The 17,281-nt window shown below is 38.6% G+C and overlaps 1 protein-coding gene and 1 long non-coding RNA gene across 4 annotated transcripts in view; one reads left to right on the top strand and one right to left on the bottom strand.

Moving 5' to 3' along the window:
- The window catches only part of LOC102155669, a 36,142-nt gene extending 34,336 nt beyond the window's left edge, over positions 1-1,806 (bottom strand). Inside the window, exon 1 of the long non-coding RNA XR_005368546.1 lies at positions 1,587-1,806. This is a non-coding gene — a long non-coding RNA (uncharacterized LOC102155669). The remainder of the gene's footprint in view (positions 1-1,586) is intronic.
- A 586-nt stretch (positions 1,807-2,392) lies between these two features.
- SYBU (syntabulin) overlaps positions 2,393-17,281 on the top strand; it is a 108,878-nt gene continuing 93,989 nt past the window's right edge. Inside the window, exon 1 of one of the 3 annotated variants that reach the window (XM_038555356.1) lies at positions 2,393-2,437. The gene's annotated coding sequence lies outside the window, so the exon portion shown is untranslated. The remainder of the gene's footprint in view (positions 2,438-17,281) is intronic. The other 2 variants (XM_038555353.1, XM_038555362.1) reach the window with 2 other exon arrangements.

Here is a 17,281-nt window from a genome sequence, read left to right as displayed (position 1 = left end):
CTTATAAAGAACTAACAGGGATTCAGTGGGAAAAATGCAGCAATGTTTGACTCAGAGAGTCGGGAAGCCTGGATTATGAGGAGAAGGAAGAGAAAAAACCAAATTTCCCAAAAGACCATAAGCCAAGCAGGTGAAGGATAGATATGCTGGTATAGGGAGAAGTTTTGACAAGAAGTCATAGGGGTAGATGCATCTCTCCGTAGGTCAACGGAGACTTAAACCACTGGTAGAACCTTGAAGAGGTTCTAGAGGCAAAGAGGGTGGGGTCACAGAGAACATGCTGCCACCTGGTGAAGTCAAGATTTGGCAAAAGAAGAATTTCTGTTGTGATGGGGTTTGATTATGTTAGGAATCTTCATTTTTCATGAAGGAGGGGCTTTCCAAGACTTAGAAAATATGAGACAAAATCTTAAAGTCTGAGCCTTATGATCAGACATAAGTAGAAAACAGACCAAAGAAAAATGAGCTGACACAACAGAATAAAATGTTTCGTGCATTTAGCATTTGCCAAGTAATGTGAGACTGATGGTTTCAACTGTGTAGAGTTCTCACACAAATAGAAGTCTGTTATATGTGAAGCTGACTGGGTGTGCTAAAAACTAGTGACTATGGTGAGAAGAGGAGCCAGGGAAAGGAGAAAGCAGTCAGGGTGAGGACTGGGATGCTGCCCTCCAGAACCACTCTGCTGTACAGAAAGCTCCCTTCAGGGGTAAAAATGAAGACTGATCTAGGAGTCAGCAAATAGTGGAACAAGGAAGTCACCAAGAAGAGCCCTTAGCCAAACTGTGGTGACTGCCCTTTGACCCTCAGCTATGGGAGAGCAGAATGATGAAATCAGTTCATCATGAGGCTCTTTAGGAAAGCTCAGTGCCCTGGATGGGGCTACCTGGGGCTCTGGCAATTCTGAGGAAAGTATTTTCCCACTAATTTCTTCAAACCTACCTTCCTAGAAAAGCAGGTAGAGGGGCTGATGAATTTTTGCATTTGGACCTACAAATCAGAATGGTTTTCTTCCTAGTCCTAAGCTTCCTTCAGCCTTACCTAAAGTCAATACAAACTAGATCTATGGGGACTCCTGGGTGGCTCAGCGGTTGAGCGTCTGCCTTTGGCCCAGGGCGTGATCCTGGAGTCCCAGGATCGAGTCCCACGTCGGGCTCCCTGCATGGAGCCTGCTTCTCCCTCTGCCTGTGTCTCTGCCTCTCTATCTCTCATGAATAAGTAAATAAAATCTTAAAAAAAAATAGATCTATGTTACACTGGCTTATTAAAGCTATCTGGAGTGTTTTTTAAAAGAATTATTATTATTTTTAAGATTATTCATTTACTTATTCATGAGAGACATAGAGAGAGAGGCAGACACAGGCAGAGGGAGAGGGAGAAGCAGGCTCCATGCAGGGAGCCCGACGCGGGACTCGATCTCAGGTCTCCAGGAGCACGGATCACGCCCTGGGCCAAAGGCAGGCGCTAACCGCTGAGCCACCCAGGCGTCCCTGTTATTACTTTTAACCCAGTGGCTATTACTGCCTTTGAGTTAGAAAGCGAATCGCCGCGTTTATCCTCAGAACCAGGAAATCCAACAGAGACACCTTGTTTAGAAGAGGCGTCCAAGGTCACCGGCGAAGTGGGAAAGAGCTTGCGGCTTCAGGGTAGGTCTTCCTCCCAGGTTTGGGCAGCGTCTTGCTTAGCCGTCCCCAGGCGACAGGCTGTGGTCGCAGGAGGGCCCTTCCCCGGCAGAGGCTGTCCCCAAGGGCAGCTCAGGCCCACGCCGCGGTTGGCAGCGGTTTGCACCTGCACGCGGGGGCCGGGAGTGTTACCGGGCGGTGAAGCCCCGAGCGGACGCGGGCCGGGTCGCAGCTGCTCGGGCCGGCGGGCGCGGGACTGGGTCATGCAGGCGGCCCCTGCGGCCCCCGCGCTCGGCGGCTTCCCGCGCCCGGCGCGCACCCGGAGCCCCCGCAGTGCGCCGCCCCCGCCCCCGCCCCCGCCGGGAGCGCCTCCGGGACGCAGCTGCCGCGCCGTCCGCGCGTCTCCGGGGACCGGGACCGAGCCCGCAGGTCGAGGACCCCGGCAGCAGGCCCCCGGAGCCCCCCTGCGCGCGGCCGCCCCGGCGCCCCCGGCGCGGCGCCCCCCCTTCCCGCGCCCCGCCTCTCGCTCCGCGCCCTTCGCCCCGCAGCGTCCGCAACCTCTGCCGCGGCCGAACGGGCTGCCGAGGCCCCGGGGCCGCGGGCACCGCGAGCGCGGGCGGCCGAGCACCACGTGTCCCGCCCGGGCTGGCGCGGGCGGAGCGGGCCGGGCCCGGCTCCCCGCGCCTGAGCGCGCACCTGCGCCGCCGCCCGCTCGCGTGCGCGGCCGACCCCGGCCCAGCCGGGCCCCGGCCTCCCGGGCGCGCGTGGATGCCTCGTCCTGGACCGCGCGATGGGCCCCTCCTGGGAGAGAGAGGGTAAGACCGGGCGCTTGTGCGGATCCCCACGTCGGTGCCCGCGGGCACCGCAGGGCGGCCAGGCCTCCTGGGTCCGTGGCGAGCGGAGGATACCGCAGACCTGCGCGGGCGGGGTGGGGCGTCAGGGTGCTCGCGGGCGCACGGGAGGAGCTCGTGGGCAGTGGGCGCTCTCCGCACGGAGACGGGGTGACAGTGCCCCAGTCTGATGAGTCATGAGGTGGTTGGGCTAGGCTCCTTGCCGGGCAGGCAGGTTGACCAGGCCATAGGTTTTGGATCTCCCTTTACTAACTGTCCTCGGGAGCGGAACTTAGAAATGGTGCGTTTTGATGAGGAGGGTTTGGTGAAGAATTGGTGCTATCCAAAAAAAGAAAGCCTTTGTAGATCTTCCCAAAGACGTGGATGGCCCAAAGTCCCCAGACGACACTTTTCAAGTTTCTGCTTTCTTGGGGACTTTTCATACAAATTCTTCGAGGTGAAGAGGGTGGACCGAATTTCCACCAATATGATGTTGAAGAGCTCGGGTGATGAGCTCAAAACTCCTCAACAGGTTTGAATTTAAGATGAGTATATTGTAGAGAAAGAGATCGGCAAGCTTAATATGGCACATAGGAAGAGACTATTAAAGCTTTAAGGGGAAGGAGGCACTTGGGAAAAACTGCTTCCCTGTTGTCTTTATGCTGTTCTACAGTGTGGAGCAAGGAGTGCTCCCTAAGACAGCAGGAAACTCCACTGCTAGGCTCCTTGCAGGTCCTCTGACCCCAGACCCTGGGCTGCAGAAGCAAAGAGCAGCTCCTGTGTCAATCTCCCTTCCCAGAAAGGGCCAAATGTGAACCCCAAGGTCCAGAATCTTCAACTTAAAGTTTCTGCTGCAGCATTGCGAGCTCAGATACATAGCCAGGCACATTTTAGGAATGTTGGCTTCTTCTTCCCCAAAGGATGCCCTTGGGAGCAAAGGGAGTCAGGTAATCTCAGTGCCAGGTTTTCTCCACCTGTGCATTTGGGAGAACAGTAGCCCCTGTCCCCATGAAAGATGGATCCAAGTCAGATCATGTTTCTATTTGCTTCAAATTTTAGAGCGGCAATATATTATCATAAGGCAGCTTTTTGTCACTTAAGTTGTTTGACAATGACACTATTTTAATGCAGAATACATTTAAATACATTCAATCCTTGTTGATCTCCACATACTTAAATCATACTTTCTTAACTTGGTTTGCATTTAATAATCTTTCAAGTGATATCATAATTGAGAACAGTAATCATGTGAGTTTTCAAATGCTGGTGCCCTTAAAAAAGAAAAGAAAGAAAAGAAAAGAAAAGAGAAGAAAAGAGTCCAAACCTTCATTTTTATAGAGGAGCTACTGAGGCTGTAGAAGGGAAGTGAATTGTCCAAGCATATGAATTAGCCAGTGACAAATTTAGAACCAGCCACCTCCTGACACCCAGTTCTGTGGTTTTCTCATATTTTAGTAAAAATGTGTAAGAGATATGCATAAATAAGTAATTTTACAGACACTGATTGGCAGGTCTTAGAGATGTGTGTGATTATAAAGAGGTGTCATGAAGGAGAGCTTTGTGATGATGAAATAGTTGTGTATCTTGATTGCGATGATGGCTATATGAGTCTATATATGTGATGAAATATCATAGGTTTACATACACATTGCACTAATGTCAGCCTCCTAGATTTGATATTATACTATAGTTATGTAAAATACAGTCATTGAGGGGAAACTGGGTGAAGGATATAGGGACTTCTCTACTATCTTAGAAACTTCCTATGAATCTATAATTATCTCAAAATAAAAAGGCTTTTTTTAAAAGTACTTTTGTAAGTGCTTCAAAATCCAACACTGACTATTTTGCTAAATCTGAATTGTACACAAAATTCCTTGCTTTGCTGTATATGCTATTTTAAGTATGTAATACAAACTAATACCTGCATATTTGCTCATTTCATATTTTAAAAAACCATGTGTATTTCTAAGGTTTATCTGCTCATGCTAGAACATCAGGATATCCTGGAGATACTAAATGGCATCTTAGCAAGAGATAGTAATTTAAGGTAATTTATTTAAAATTTTGGAAAATAGGGAGAAAGTTTCACATTTAAATAGTTATGTACTAAAATAACAGGTGTTTTTCTTTCTTTTTTAAAAAAAAAACTATATGAGAAAAGAGGAGTAGGTGAGTATGGTAGGACCATAACAGTATTCCTAGAAATGCTTTCAAGGAGCTTTAACTCCTTCTGTTCTGCTGGTTCCAAAATGAACTTTTATAGCCATCAAACTTAAGTGGGAATATTTACTCATCAAGAAAGAAAAGACAGAATTGCCTGACTGGCTCAGTCGATGGAGCATGAGGTTCTTGATCTCCAGGTTGTGGGTTTGAGCCCCAATGTGAGTGTAGAGATTACTTAAAACTAAAATCTTAAAAAAAAAAAAAAAAGTATTTTCTGCATGAAAATACTGTGGTCTTAGATCTACAAATGGTCTTTTCTCAGCAGGATGCTTTCTGTGCTTCAGGAGATTAAATGGGTAGCTATCACCAAGCAGAAGTAATGAGAGGACATACAGTTCCTTTAGAAAGAAACTAATAGTCATAATAACTTTTTCTTTATGAGAATTCAGGATTACTAATTAATTAAAACATCTGAAAATTTTTTTGTGGATTTTTAGAGCTACTTCATCAATTCCAAAATGAGATATCTTTTATGGGGTGGCCAACATGCATGACAGAAGGCCTAGAACACAGTTCCAAAGGAGATGAAAAGCTAAAGCTTTGGTGTAGTCTTGTAGACTATGCTCCTTCCTTGCAGATTCTGGCAAAGGAAAGGAAAGTTCTTGTATACACACTTCTGATCAAAGAAATATCATTCATTCTCTGGCGTCCTTAGGTGGCTCAAGTGGTTGAGCATGGGTCATGAGATCAAGCCCTGCCTAAGGCTCAGAGAGGAGTCTGTTTGATGATTTCACCCTTTTTTCTAATTTATTTAAGTTTATGAAAAGCTAATCAAAGATAATGTAGGACTTTGGGCTGCGGAGTCAGCAAAGTATTTAACATGTTGGTGCATGTGAAATACAACTATGTATATACACATACCTGTTGACTCTATATTCCATCTGGTTTAGCATTTTGTTCCAGTAGAGTGGCAATTGAATAATGAATATTTTAGAAAGAAAATTTGAATGAATGAATAAATGCATTAGGTAACAACACCTATTTGTCACAGTGTAATGTTCTGTTCACTCAAAGTAATTCATGCCCTATGCTAAATGCATAGGAAAGCTCCAGTATAAAGTTAGCCCACAAAGAGACACATTTATAGAGTGTCTATATAATTTAATGTCCAAACTGGGGCAAATATAGAATGCAAACTCCACAGACAAGATATTTTTTTATTCCTGTTTTATTCCCAGCACTTAGGACAATGCTTGGCAATGCTAAGTTTTTAATAAAAATCTCAAATGAATGAGTAAATGAAAGAATACATGTATATGTACCCATAAAAATATTTACATTTACGAGAAATTATTAACATTAAATTCAAAATTCAGCCCCAGATTATTTTTCCACGTGATCCTGTGAATTGCCAAATTGAGCGTAAGTAAAGTGAATACTTCTAGTACATGGGCAGTCCATTTCATCATTGGGAAGATCTAATTATCCTTATATTAAGATTAAATTTGAACTCACCTAATTGGAATGTCTCTACTGTCACCCTGCCAGAAATTCTTAATAATGATATCATATGAATCCTTGCCAGATTCCTCACTGTGATCCATATGTTTTGCCATGCGTCCCAAGTTGGCAGCCTATGGGCCAGATTCAGTCTGCAGTTACATTTTGTTTTGTTTTAAAAACCAGAGGAGTATTCACTAATAAAAAGTTGCAGTTAGGACTTTTTTTAATCAAGAGGATTTACAAATAAATCCCAGATTTCTGGTTTCCCTAGAAAATAAATAATAAAGTTAGAGCTGAGTAGTGATAGCTAAGCACAATCTCTTTTCTTCACAGAGCCCATTACCATTCTACTTAATAGTACACTGAGCCATTTAGCTCATTTGTGTTCATTACCTTGACTAAGTAAACTTCTAGGTTTGTGGCTTGTCCTATTTCTTAGGTTTACTAGTCTTAACCCCATCTTAAAAAGAAAAAAGAAAAAAAAAAAAAAAGAAGCTAGGCTTGCCTCAGTTTGGAGCCCAAGCTGATTTCTAAGTGTTACATTTGCTGTCCTAAGAGCTCACAGACCATCTTTTTATTAATTTTTGCCAGAATATTGCCTAATGTTTCATTTAGTCTCACCAATGTTTTAGAGACTCTTTAATTTTTGAAACTCAGAACTACGTGCTTCCTTTCTAGATTTGTACCCTTTTGGCATCTCTCCTAATCTCCAAGACTCTTGAAAGATATTAACAGTGTTATCATAATCCTATCTGTAAAAGGTAAGATTATAAAATCTAGGACAGAATTTGTCTGTCAAATTTACTGAATACCTTCAGAGAAACTAGTAGCATCACTTGGCCTGAGCTTTAGTCTCCTTTGCCAAGTTTTATTTTATCCTTTTTAGTTTGGAGATCATTTTACTTGATAGAGAAATAAACGAGTAGCTACAGAGTTCTGTCTTCCCTTAGTCACCTATTAGTGAACTGAAACAAATAGTGATTTTCTGCTTTTCTTTCTTCAAACATAATTAAGATGAATATTGTTTTCATTCTTAATATTTTTGGAAGTCAGAGTTCAAACTCAGAACTGGTCTTCCTGATACTGTGAACCACAGATACTTGCTGTATCAAGTGTTCTTGGAACCAGAATTGGAATTGTATTTTCAATTTTTCACATTGTTAATAATAGTATTTATTATCATACTATTTAACTCAGATTTTAAATTGATTAAACATCACTATTTTGTGTGATTCATGGTGATAATGTGAAGGAGATATTACAAAATAATGTATACATTAAATACATGCAAAAATATCCTGAAAAGACCTTCTAAGTTGAATTTGTAAGATGAATACGGAATGGGAAAAAAGTGACAAGTTATCTATCTGTCTGAAACTATGGAATAAAATATGAACTTAATCTCAGAAGTGCACATATTTTCTTATTCCCTAAAGAAAACTGTAAACCTTTGGTGAACCAACCAAAGATAGTTACCTGAGTTTAAAACCATAAAAAATCAATTTAAGTTCAACTTACTAATGGTGAGCATTTCTTTCCCGAGGGCATAGCTAACATCTTTTGTAGTACAAGTGAAGAATGGGGTAGAAGGTAATATTAACTTATCCTCTCCCTTCTTCCTTGGTTTAACCTGTGCTCAGGGAAGCTCAATTCATAATTTCTTCAATTTCACACCATTAATACACATTAAGTTAACTCTAAAATGTAAAGTATAATAGTCTGAGTGACTAGGAGCCATTAAACCTAATGACACTTAAATGCATGTATCACAATGATGCATGTCTTTAGGAGGGCCATTATGTTTTTTCATAAGATAGAAGGGGATTGAAAGTATAAACTTTATGTTATCTAGATGAACATTCTTCTGTATTCATTTGGTCCTCAAAACATATTAAAATGGCTACTATAAAGTTATTTCTTACACTTTAACCTAAGGGGAACATTTCCTGTAGGTCCCAAGAGTGAGGCTGTTGAGTGCCTTGGCCTTTGTCCATGGTGCTGAAATTGGCCCGACTATAGGGTCAGATAGAGCAGGGGGAAAGGATTGATGTTTCTCCCAATTAATGACTTATAAGAATATAGATAAGGATTAAAAATGAATGTATTGCTAAGCCTTATAATCAGCATAGCAATAAAATTTGCACATATGGCAAGTCTGTGTATTTGAATAATGTGCAGCATGGAGGCTGAATTAGCAAATGTTTGTTTTTAACCCATTTGAAGTACACCTTGGGAATTTTCATCATTTTGTTCCTACACTTCCCTTTTCATTAAGAGATACCAACATCAGTAATATTTAGCAGCTGTCAATTTCTGTTTTTTTTTTTCCCAAAACTCTTCATTTTGGGTTTTCTTAGGTCCATCATAAGGCTTTCTCTCTTTGATTTGATTTATATTCCTCCAGTATAAAAAAAAAACCAGCATTAAAAATATTTGAAATTAAACTTCTTGCTTTTGATATATCATGTTAACACATGAATAAATTACATTGTTAGGTTTTGTTTCCTTTTCATGGCCTTAACTTTCTCATAGCATTTTTTATCCCATTATGCTATGCCTTGATCTATATTTCACTGCCCTAAGGATTTTTTTTTCTTTTTACACTACCTGCTTTTATCTGCCAATGAAAATTTTGCACACCAAGGAGAAGAAAGAGGTAGAAAAAAATTTCAAAGACACATCCTTCCCTTCCTTAGTGGACATTTGCAAAAAGTGGAAAATTTCTTTTCTCAGTGTCCCTAGTATATTTTTTAAAGAAGATGAGGTAATGTTAATGTTACCACAGATTTCCAACCATTCAGATTTACTAGTACACAATGAAGGTTCCATCTCTGGGACTTGTTTTCCCCCCATAAGGATATTTAAACTGGAATCTTTGTCAAACTGCATTGGTATTCTCCTGAACAAGCAGGAATATAAAGTGCAGGCTTAGCATTAGCATTTTATTTAGAACAAAAGGAGGTGACCAGAAGCACCACCTACCAGTCTCTGGTTTCCCTTTAGGGGTAGTCACTGCCATTTTAACTCTTGGGTTCATTTAAACAAGTCTCCAACCATTGGCTTCAAAATTGAAGCCTAATATAGCTCTTTATATTTGCCTGAGCCAATGATTTTTTTTTTTATTACTTTCCCTTCTCAATCAGTGAGTTTGCTTTTGGTAATGAGGGAGGAATATTTGTTTTGCTCAGGGGTTATATTTTTGTCAGAGTTTTTGTCATAAAAATTAAGGAAGACATAGTTAACTAAACCGCATTTTATAAAATATCACTGATTTTTCCAGAAAAGCCTCGTTTTGGAGGTGGGAAACATCTAGAGGAAATTTAAGCTTCCAAGTGAGCATTTAAATAGCAAAGAATTTATATTGCTTAATTTATGATTACTGCAAAAAATTACAAATCATGTATTATAAAAATTTAATTTGTCATTTGGTAGAAGATAGTATTCCTTTTATCAAGCCATATAAAACTACCTGTGTTCTTTACTGTGAGAATCTCTGATCTGGTTGACAGGGAGAGAACTGCTAACTACAGTGGCGTGTGGCCATTCCCACAATTGCCAGCTAGATAGCTGTTGAGTGAGTAATTGAGTTTCAGTGAGTTTCTATCCAGAATTTATTCCAGACTCGATAATTTTATACTGCAGGCTTTGCTTTATGATGTAACTGAAAAATAATGCTCTTGATCTAGAAGCACTTTAATTAAATTAATTAGAATGTGATACGTTCATTGTTTTGAGGTTGTACAAATTGAATGCTTCTGTAGCCTGTGAGAGTTTTTAAATGCTCTCCTAGTTGGGAACTGTCACAGATTAGGCAAAAAATGTCCTGTCTGCTTTAAGTAGAAGCACTATATTATTTATTGCTAAACTATCTAGTATGTAGACTTTCAAAAGTAGCTGCCATGAACTTTAGTTTAGTCTAGTTTACAACTTGATGGAGACTCTTGCAGATGACACTGGGTTTAAATATATCTGCTTTAGGGGTGCCTGGGTAGCTCAGTCTGTTAAGTGTCTGCCTTCAGCTCAGGTCTTGATCCCAGGTCCTGAGATTTAGCTCCAGGTAAATCTTCCTGCTCAACGGGGAATCTGTTTCTCTCTCCTGCTCCCCCTGCTTGTGCGCTCTTCTCTCTCTCTCTCTCTCTCTCTCTCTCTCTCTCTCTCATTCTGTGTGTGTGTGTGTGTGTGTCAAATAAATACATAAAATCTTTTTAAAAATAAATAAATATAAGCTGTTTCCTTAGGGGTTCCAATCTATGTTGGCATTAAGCAGACGCCAGTTAAACTTCCACCTCAGCAAGGGGAGGGGGGGGGGAAGAGTTGTTGTCTACTGCCCAATGACAGCTTTGTCTCCATTAAGGTATATACTGTTTTTGCAGAAGTTTAGAAAGCTATCCCAAAGTGATGGTGACTAGTGTTACTTTCTGAGGTATCTCATTGCTAACTAATAACAGAGAGCTTTCCTTAATTCCCCGCACTCACCTGGTACCCCCAAGCTTATCATTTTTGAAGTCACAAGGGTGAAAGTCACTTATAAAAGAAAGGTGCCCTTGTGGATGGAAACTAAGAGCAGTGGTTTCTAACTTTAGCTTCACATTATAATCACATGATGAGTCCCAGGCATCCATATTTTTTTTAGTTTCCCAGGTAATTCTAAGACTTAGTCAAAGTTGAGAACCACTGCCTTAGAAAGAATTATTTCCCTGCATGATTTTTAAAAGTCAACTGCTCTCCTCTCTACCCCAGAAAACAATATGAGATGTAGAGTAGTTTATCTACTTGTGAATTTATCTACTTCGGAGGTATCAAGGTTGATCCAGCAACTTGAGTTGCACGGAATGATGAATGAAATTCATAGGAGTGCAAACATATTTAGCTTTAAGATGTAAAGCAAGATGCTTTTCTAAATGCTGATGTATATGGAGTCAGGTGTGGAAAAGTAGAATGTAAAAAGTTATTTAATTTTACTTTTCCATGTCTCAACATATCTAAAACTAAATATAAAAAATAGTGTGAGTTATTCAGCAATGCTTAATGCACTTCTTCTGCCCCTAAGACGTGTCTCATCTAGAGGCTTGGGCAACACCCAAACCAGTTTCCTCAACTAGAATAAATGACTAGAAAAAAAAAAAAAGAATAAATGGCTAGATTATTACTTTCCTTAGGGTTACTGAAGGGGTTAATGGGACAATGCATATTAAAAGGTCTAGCATGATGCCTGACACACAGTTGATGTAAACTATCTTAGTTTTCTCGTTCCTTCTTCAGACAATTAATTGTGAATTAAAACAATCCAGGTTAACCTTCAGGCAATGGATATAAAAAAGCTATTATGTCCCATATATTGTGTTTATTCCTCTTTTGTTTTTTAAAGTGGATTAATGCAGAGCTTTGCCTGGAATATGATATATATTTCTCTGTAATTCATCTCAAAATAATTTAAGGAATTCAAAGTAACTAAGAAATCATACAGAAAATGCAAGATTTATTAATTTGCCTTACTGTTAAGAGAAATGACTAAAAATGACTTATTTTTATTTTTTTAATATTTTATTTATTTATTCATGAGAGACACAGAGAGAGCAGAGACATAGGCAGAGGAAGAAGCAGGCTCTCCTCAGGGAGCCTGATGAGGGACTCCATTCAGGTATCCAGGGACCACGCCCTAAGCTGAAGGCAGACGCTCAACCACTGAGCCACCCAGGCTTCCCAGCATCCTTATTTTTAAATGCTGCAGAAATTATCTAAAATTGAGTTGTCTCATATTGTTTTTTGAAAAGTTGTTAAGGATTAATTTGTATGTATTATTTTTAAAGTATCTTAAATTCCTTTAGTTTTGTGAACGTTGTCATTTATCGACATAAGTTCTTTAAAAAGCTTCCAACTCAAATCTTAACTCCTATATATGTAATTTATGTATATGTATACCGCATACCTGTTTCCAACCAAATACATACTTCTTGCCCTTTTTTTCTTTATCTCCTTGAAGAGAGAGAGAGAGAGAGAGAGAGAATTTTCCACAATGTATACTCTAGGATCTTAGCCAGTTTTTTTTTTTTTTCTTAGCCAGTTTAAATGTTGATAACTGACTACTGCCAAAGCAATCCACTGAATGCCAAACTGACACATTCTTAATTATACAAAAAAAATCCCATGCCCTGTTGGGTGCCATGTCCACAGCTCAACTTAATAAGGAAATGTTTATGTCACTTTTGGTCAGACAACCTCTGGACATCACTCTATAAATCTAAATAAAGAAATTACTTATGCTCTTTCTATTTCAGTTGAATTCTTGCTAATTTGTATTTTGCATGTAAAAAATCTGATGCTGTCCCATGAACTTGGAGTTAGACAACTCCCACTGATACTGAGACCTCAGGTTCTGAGTTGCTCAACTTATTAAATGCACAGTAATCTTAAAATTACTTGCATTTGTTTGTTTCTAATAATGATAATGAACTACATGATAATTTAATCTATTAATGTCAGCAAATGTTCTCCTGAGAAAATAACTGAGAATCTCTATTAGATATATGCAGACGTGAGGGATGGGAAAAGTTTGCTTCTAAAGTTCATTCTTATTTCTTTGCTTTCTTTTCAATATTTCATTTATTACTGCAATTAAATATGATTCAGGGAAAAATGTAAGCTGATATTAAGGAAAAAGATTATTGTTCCTATTCTTAAATTACATAGTATATTTTAGCACCCACTTTGTTAGTTCCTTTTGACTTCATAAATGAGTTTTTCAAAAGGTTTATGTGAAGTATTCCTTTTTCATTTCAAATGGAGGAGGAATGTGCTATGTTCTTTTTTATAATGAAATATTTATAAAGTACCCACAGCTCCTTCAATGCATATTAATTAACTCATAGGCCGAAGCAAGAATAATGAGTCTAGATTATATAAGCCAAATAAACAAGTGATATGATTCCTTCCAAAATAGAGATTGTTTTATTTCATATTTCAGAAAATATTTCAGAAACCCATAGAACAAAACTAGTTTGAAACTTTTCAAATGCTGTAATTACTCAGAGTATTTTATTTTATTTTTAAAAAGATTTTATTTGTTCGTGAGAGACACAGAGAGGCAGAGAAGAAGCAGACTCCCTGCAGAGAGCCAGATGGGGGACTGGATTCCAGGGCCACAGGATCATAACCTAAGTGGAGGACAGGCTCAACCACTGAACCACTGAGGCGTCTGTACTCAGAGTATTTTAGGGTAAAGTGCTGTTGGCCTAATTCAGGTGGCAAAAAATTAAATTACAGTGGAACTGGAATGCACCAGAGCATTACTGTAAGAATATATCTAGGAAAGCCATTTGCTCTCTTCTGGAGCTTCCCTCCAGCCCCCACTGAAAGAGACCCTTGAGGGTTAGGCTGAGCATACTTCTCAGAGGACACATCTGAGAGAATTCTCCATGTGTATATATCCTTCTATCTTTAATGGTATGAATAATGAATAAGAAGCTTATGAAATATGCACTCACGTAGCCTTCCTCTTTTTTACAAAAAAATACTGTGCCATACCCATAATGAGGAGAAACCTAAGAAACCTGAAATAAAATTTGTCTTGAACTTATGGGACTTGATCATAAAGAATGATTTTCTGCATATAAGTTTGAATCCACTCTATCAAAAAGAATTATAATGGCAGGGGGGGACCAACATTATGTATTTGAGTTCAAGAATTTTGTTCCTCATGACTATGCTATGAATTGCAAAGAGCAAGTAGCTTTACCTAGAAGATTTATAACTTGAGAGATATTATTTCAGTCAATCTTTTTTAAAAGAACCTGTAGATTCTCTTATCCCTTAGAACACAGAGGAGCAATTCTGTATTGAGATTTCCTTTGCAGAACAGACTACATAAACTAAACCAATCTCTCTCTCTTTCCTTTCCTTAGAGAAAAATAGAAACAAAGGAATTACGTCATACCCAGAATGATATTATATATAAGAAAGGAAGAGAGAGAGGGAAAAGAAAAGGAAAGAAGGAATCAGGATTGTTTGGTAAAAATATATCCTGACAGAGATAAAGCAAATATTTTTAAATTAAAAATATTATTTAAAGATATATTTAGAGGCTCCTGAGGTGCTCAGCCAGTAAGTGTCAGACTCTTGATTTTGGCTCAGGTCATGATCTCAGGGTCCTGGGATCCAGCTCCTAAATTAGGGTCCCCGCTCGGCAGAGAGCCTGCTCATCTCCCTCTCCTTTTGCCCCTCCTGCCCTTCCCTTGCATGTGTGTTCTCGCTCTCTCACACACACAAATCTTTTTTTTTTTTTTAAGATACATTTAAACACTGAAGATAGAAGTGAACCACCATTTGTATCCTCATTCAGTTGTACTCACAAAACCAAAAGATAATTACAGAATAGGCTCATTTAAAACAATATTATAAGGGACCCCTGGGTGGCTCAGCGGTTGAGGATCTGCTTTTGGCTCAGGGCGTGATGCCAGGTCCATGGATCGAGTCCCATATCAGCTCCCCACAGGGAGCCTACTTCTCCCTCTGCCTATGTCTCTTTCTCTTTTCTCTCATGAGTAAATAAATAGAAATCTTTAAAATTTTTAAAAATAAAACAATATTATAGGAAAAACATTATCATAAAGGTCAAGAGGCATTTAGAAATTAAATGAGCCAGTATACGTGAAGAGGATTAATTACATATATATAAGATTAACTAAGATATATAAGATAATATGTTTAAAGTTGTATTTTTCTGGAATTTTCTCTTTGTAAATATGAAAAGTCTGAATTTTGAAATTTCCTTAAAGTAAGATGCTACCTCTTTCATGTTCAGTTTGGATGTTTTTATGGGTGTATTGGTGCATACATACATATGTTATAGACAATAACAGAATCTAATTTCTACATCATAGAAATCAATGTGTTTATTAGAGTTCTGTTCAAAGTTCTATTATCATTAATCTTTCCTTCATTTGGCCTAAGCCCACTAATCCTCTACATTTATACTGAAAATAAAAGTACCTGTGATGAACAGTCCATCGTTATTAAGGATTTGGACAGCACAAGCACGCATGAATTTCCCATGTTTTGTATATGTAACTAGGATCCAGGCTCAGTCAGTAATACTTAGAAAAAAAGTTGTAGTCAGGGCATAAGCACTGATTTAAGCTAACAAATGCATGCCCTTCAAATAGAAACTTTAAATCAATGGATGTACTCTCCTCGGTTATAAATAATATAGCCTCTGACTGCCTTGCATTTTCTTGGACAGGCTGGGGAAGAGGAGTGGGATGAGGAAAGAATAACCCCAAAAAGCTTTTCATTGGTAGAATCTCTAACTTGCACTCCAGAAATTAAAAGATACAGTGTTTGAATAAAACCTAATGTGGTATTAAATCAGAAATGACAATAAGATGTTTTCCACTTGAAATTCAACCTATTGATATATTTTAGATAATAATATTCTATAAACGTAATTAGCTCAATCAGATTGTATAGGTATTTATACCAAGGCCAATAATTATCTTCAATCTCAGATATCTGTTGCTTCATAAAGTAATTAAATAAGTCAGGGAAATAAGTCTGCATTTCTACTGCCTGGTAAAAGTGTTGCTCTATTTTCAATGTCTCCCCTTTCATAGGCACTCAAATTTTTGACATGTAGGTGACTCTCAGTCCATTTGTACCTGAAATCTAACGTAATTGAGTTGAATACACATATTATTATTTCTCACAAAATACCATAATCAAAATGAAGGGGAATTTCAAGTTATAAATTATTGGGCTTGAACTATCAGCATAATCTTTTTCACTGTGACTCTTGAAGGACTCTCCTATTTGAAAATAAAACAACATTTATTATTCAGTGTTCCCCTGGCTCAGTCATCTTGAGAACCTCTGAACTATATTCATCTTTGCCAGCAATGGTCTGAAAGGGCAGGATTCTATTTTGCTGTTTAAAATGATACCTCAAAGAATATATTTTTTGGCTTCACTTTTCTTGTCAAAAATTATGCAGTGATACCCCCCTCAAAATTACCTCTTACTTCCTATTCTCTTCACATATGTACATACATACAAAAGGGGCAGGATCACAGTGTATGCTGGGTTGAGGTTTGAAAGAAAGCATGCAAGGTAAATAACAGCAACAACATTTATGATAAAATTCAGATTATCTTTGAAAATTATTTAAATCATTCATAAGTTCATAAGTTTCCTTCTAACATCAGAACAGGTCACTCTATTATTTAAATACCAGGTGTATTGTTGGCTTATAATTATAACCCTGTATAAAAGTATTTGTATCTCTAAACAGTAGAAACATATGTGGCTTGGTGAGATGTGAGAATGAGAAAAATAACAGATTCACATCTCCTATTTAAAAAAAAATTTTTTTTACTGTTTGGCACCATTTTTACAAAGCTCAAAAACAAGCAATATTAAGCAACATATTGCATATATTTTTAGGCCTAAATTGACTCCCAGGCCTAAGCTGGAAAATGGCTTCACTATTAAAAATTTCTCTCTCTTCCATTCTCTCAAATTGAATAGTTGAATTTGATTAAATGAGTCTATGACAAGACTTGACTGTTTTGCCAAAAAGTCCATTAGGCTTCTGGAATTACAGGGCTCATGGTGTCAGGCCAGCTTTCATTAAGAGTTGCCCAGGAAGCAGCAACACACACACAATGAACATGAGCCTTGGCATTAAAAAGAGATGAATTTGAATGCCATTTCTACCAGGTACCTCAGTTTAAACAAGCTACTTCAACACTTTGAGCTTCAGTTTTCTTAATGATCAGATGTAGATCATAATACCCACCTCAAGCAATTATTAAGGGTTAAATGAGAGAATTTCCATTAAGCCTTCTATGGTGTCTACCAATAAATGATAGCTATTGATATTAGTGATTAGAATGGTTCTTTAAGGTTGGGTTTTTTGTTTTTTTTTTTAACTATTACTTTTTTTTTTTTAAACAAACCACCAGAGGGTAGTAGAGAACAAATAGTTTGTATACATTGTTTTAGGTGCTATCTCTATGAAATTACCACGGTCTTGTCCTCATAATATATCTGCCTTCCTGTTCTGTCATTTCAAAGTAAATGTATAAGCTTCAAAAGATGGAATATGCCTTTACTATTCTTAAATATCCAAATTTTACATATGACAAGGAATAGACTGTACTAAGTATA

The sequence above is a fragment of the Canis lupus genome, chromosome 13 (assembly GCF_011100685.1).
Source record: "Canis lupus familiaris isolate Mischka breed German Shepherd chromosome 13, alternate assembly UU_Cfam_GSD_1.0, whole genome shotgun sequence".
NCBI classification, from domain to species: Eukaryota; Metazoa; Chordata; class Mammalia; order Carnivora; family Canidae; genus Canis; species Canis lupus.
Note: the sequence above shows the minus strand (reverse complement) of the source record. Positions and strands in the feature narration are given on the sequence as shown.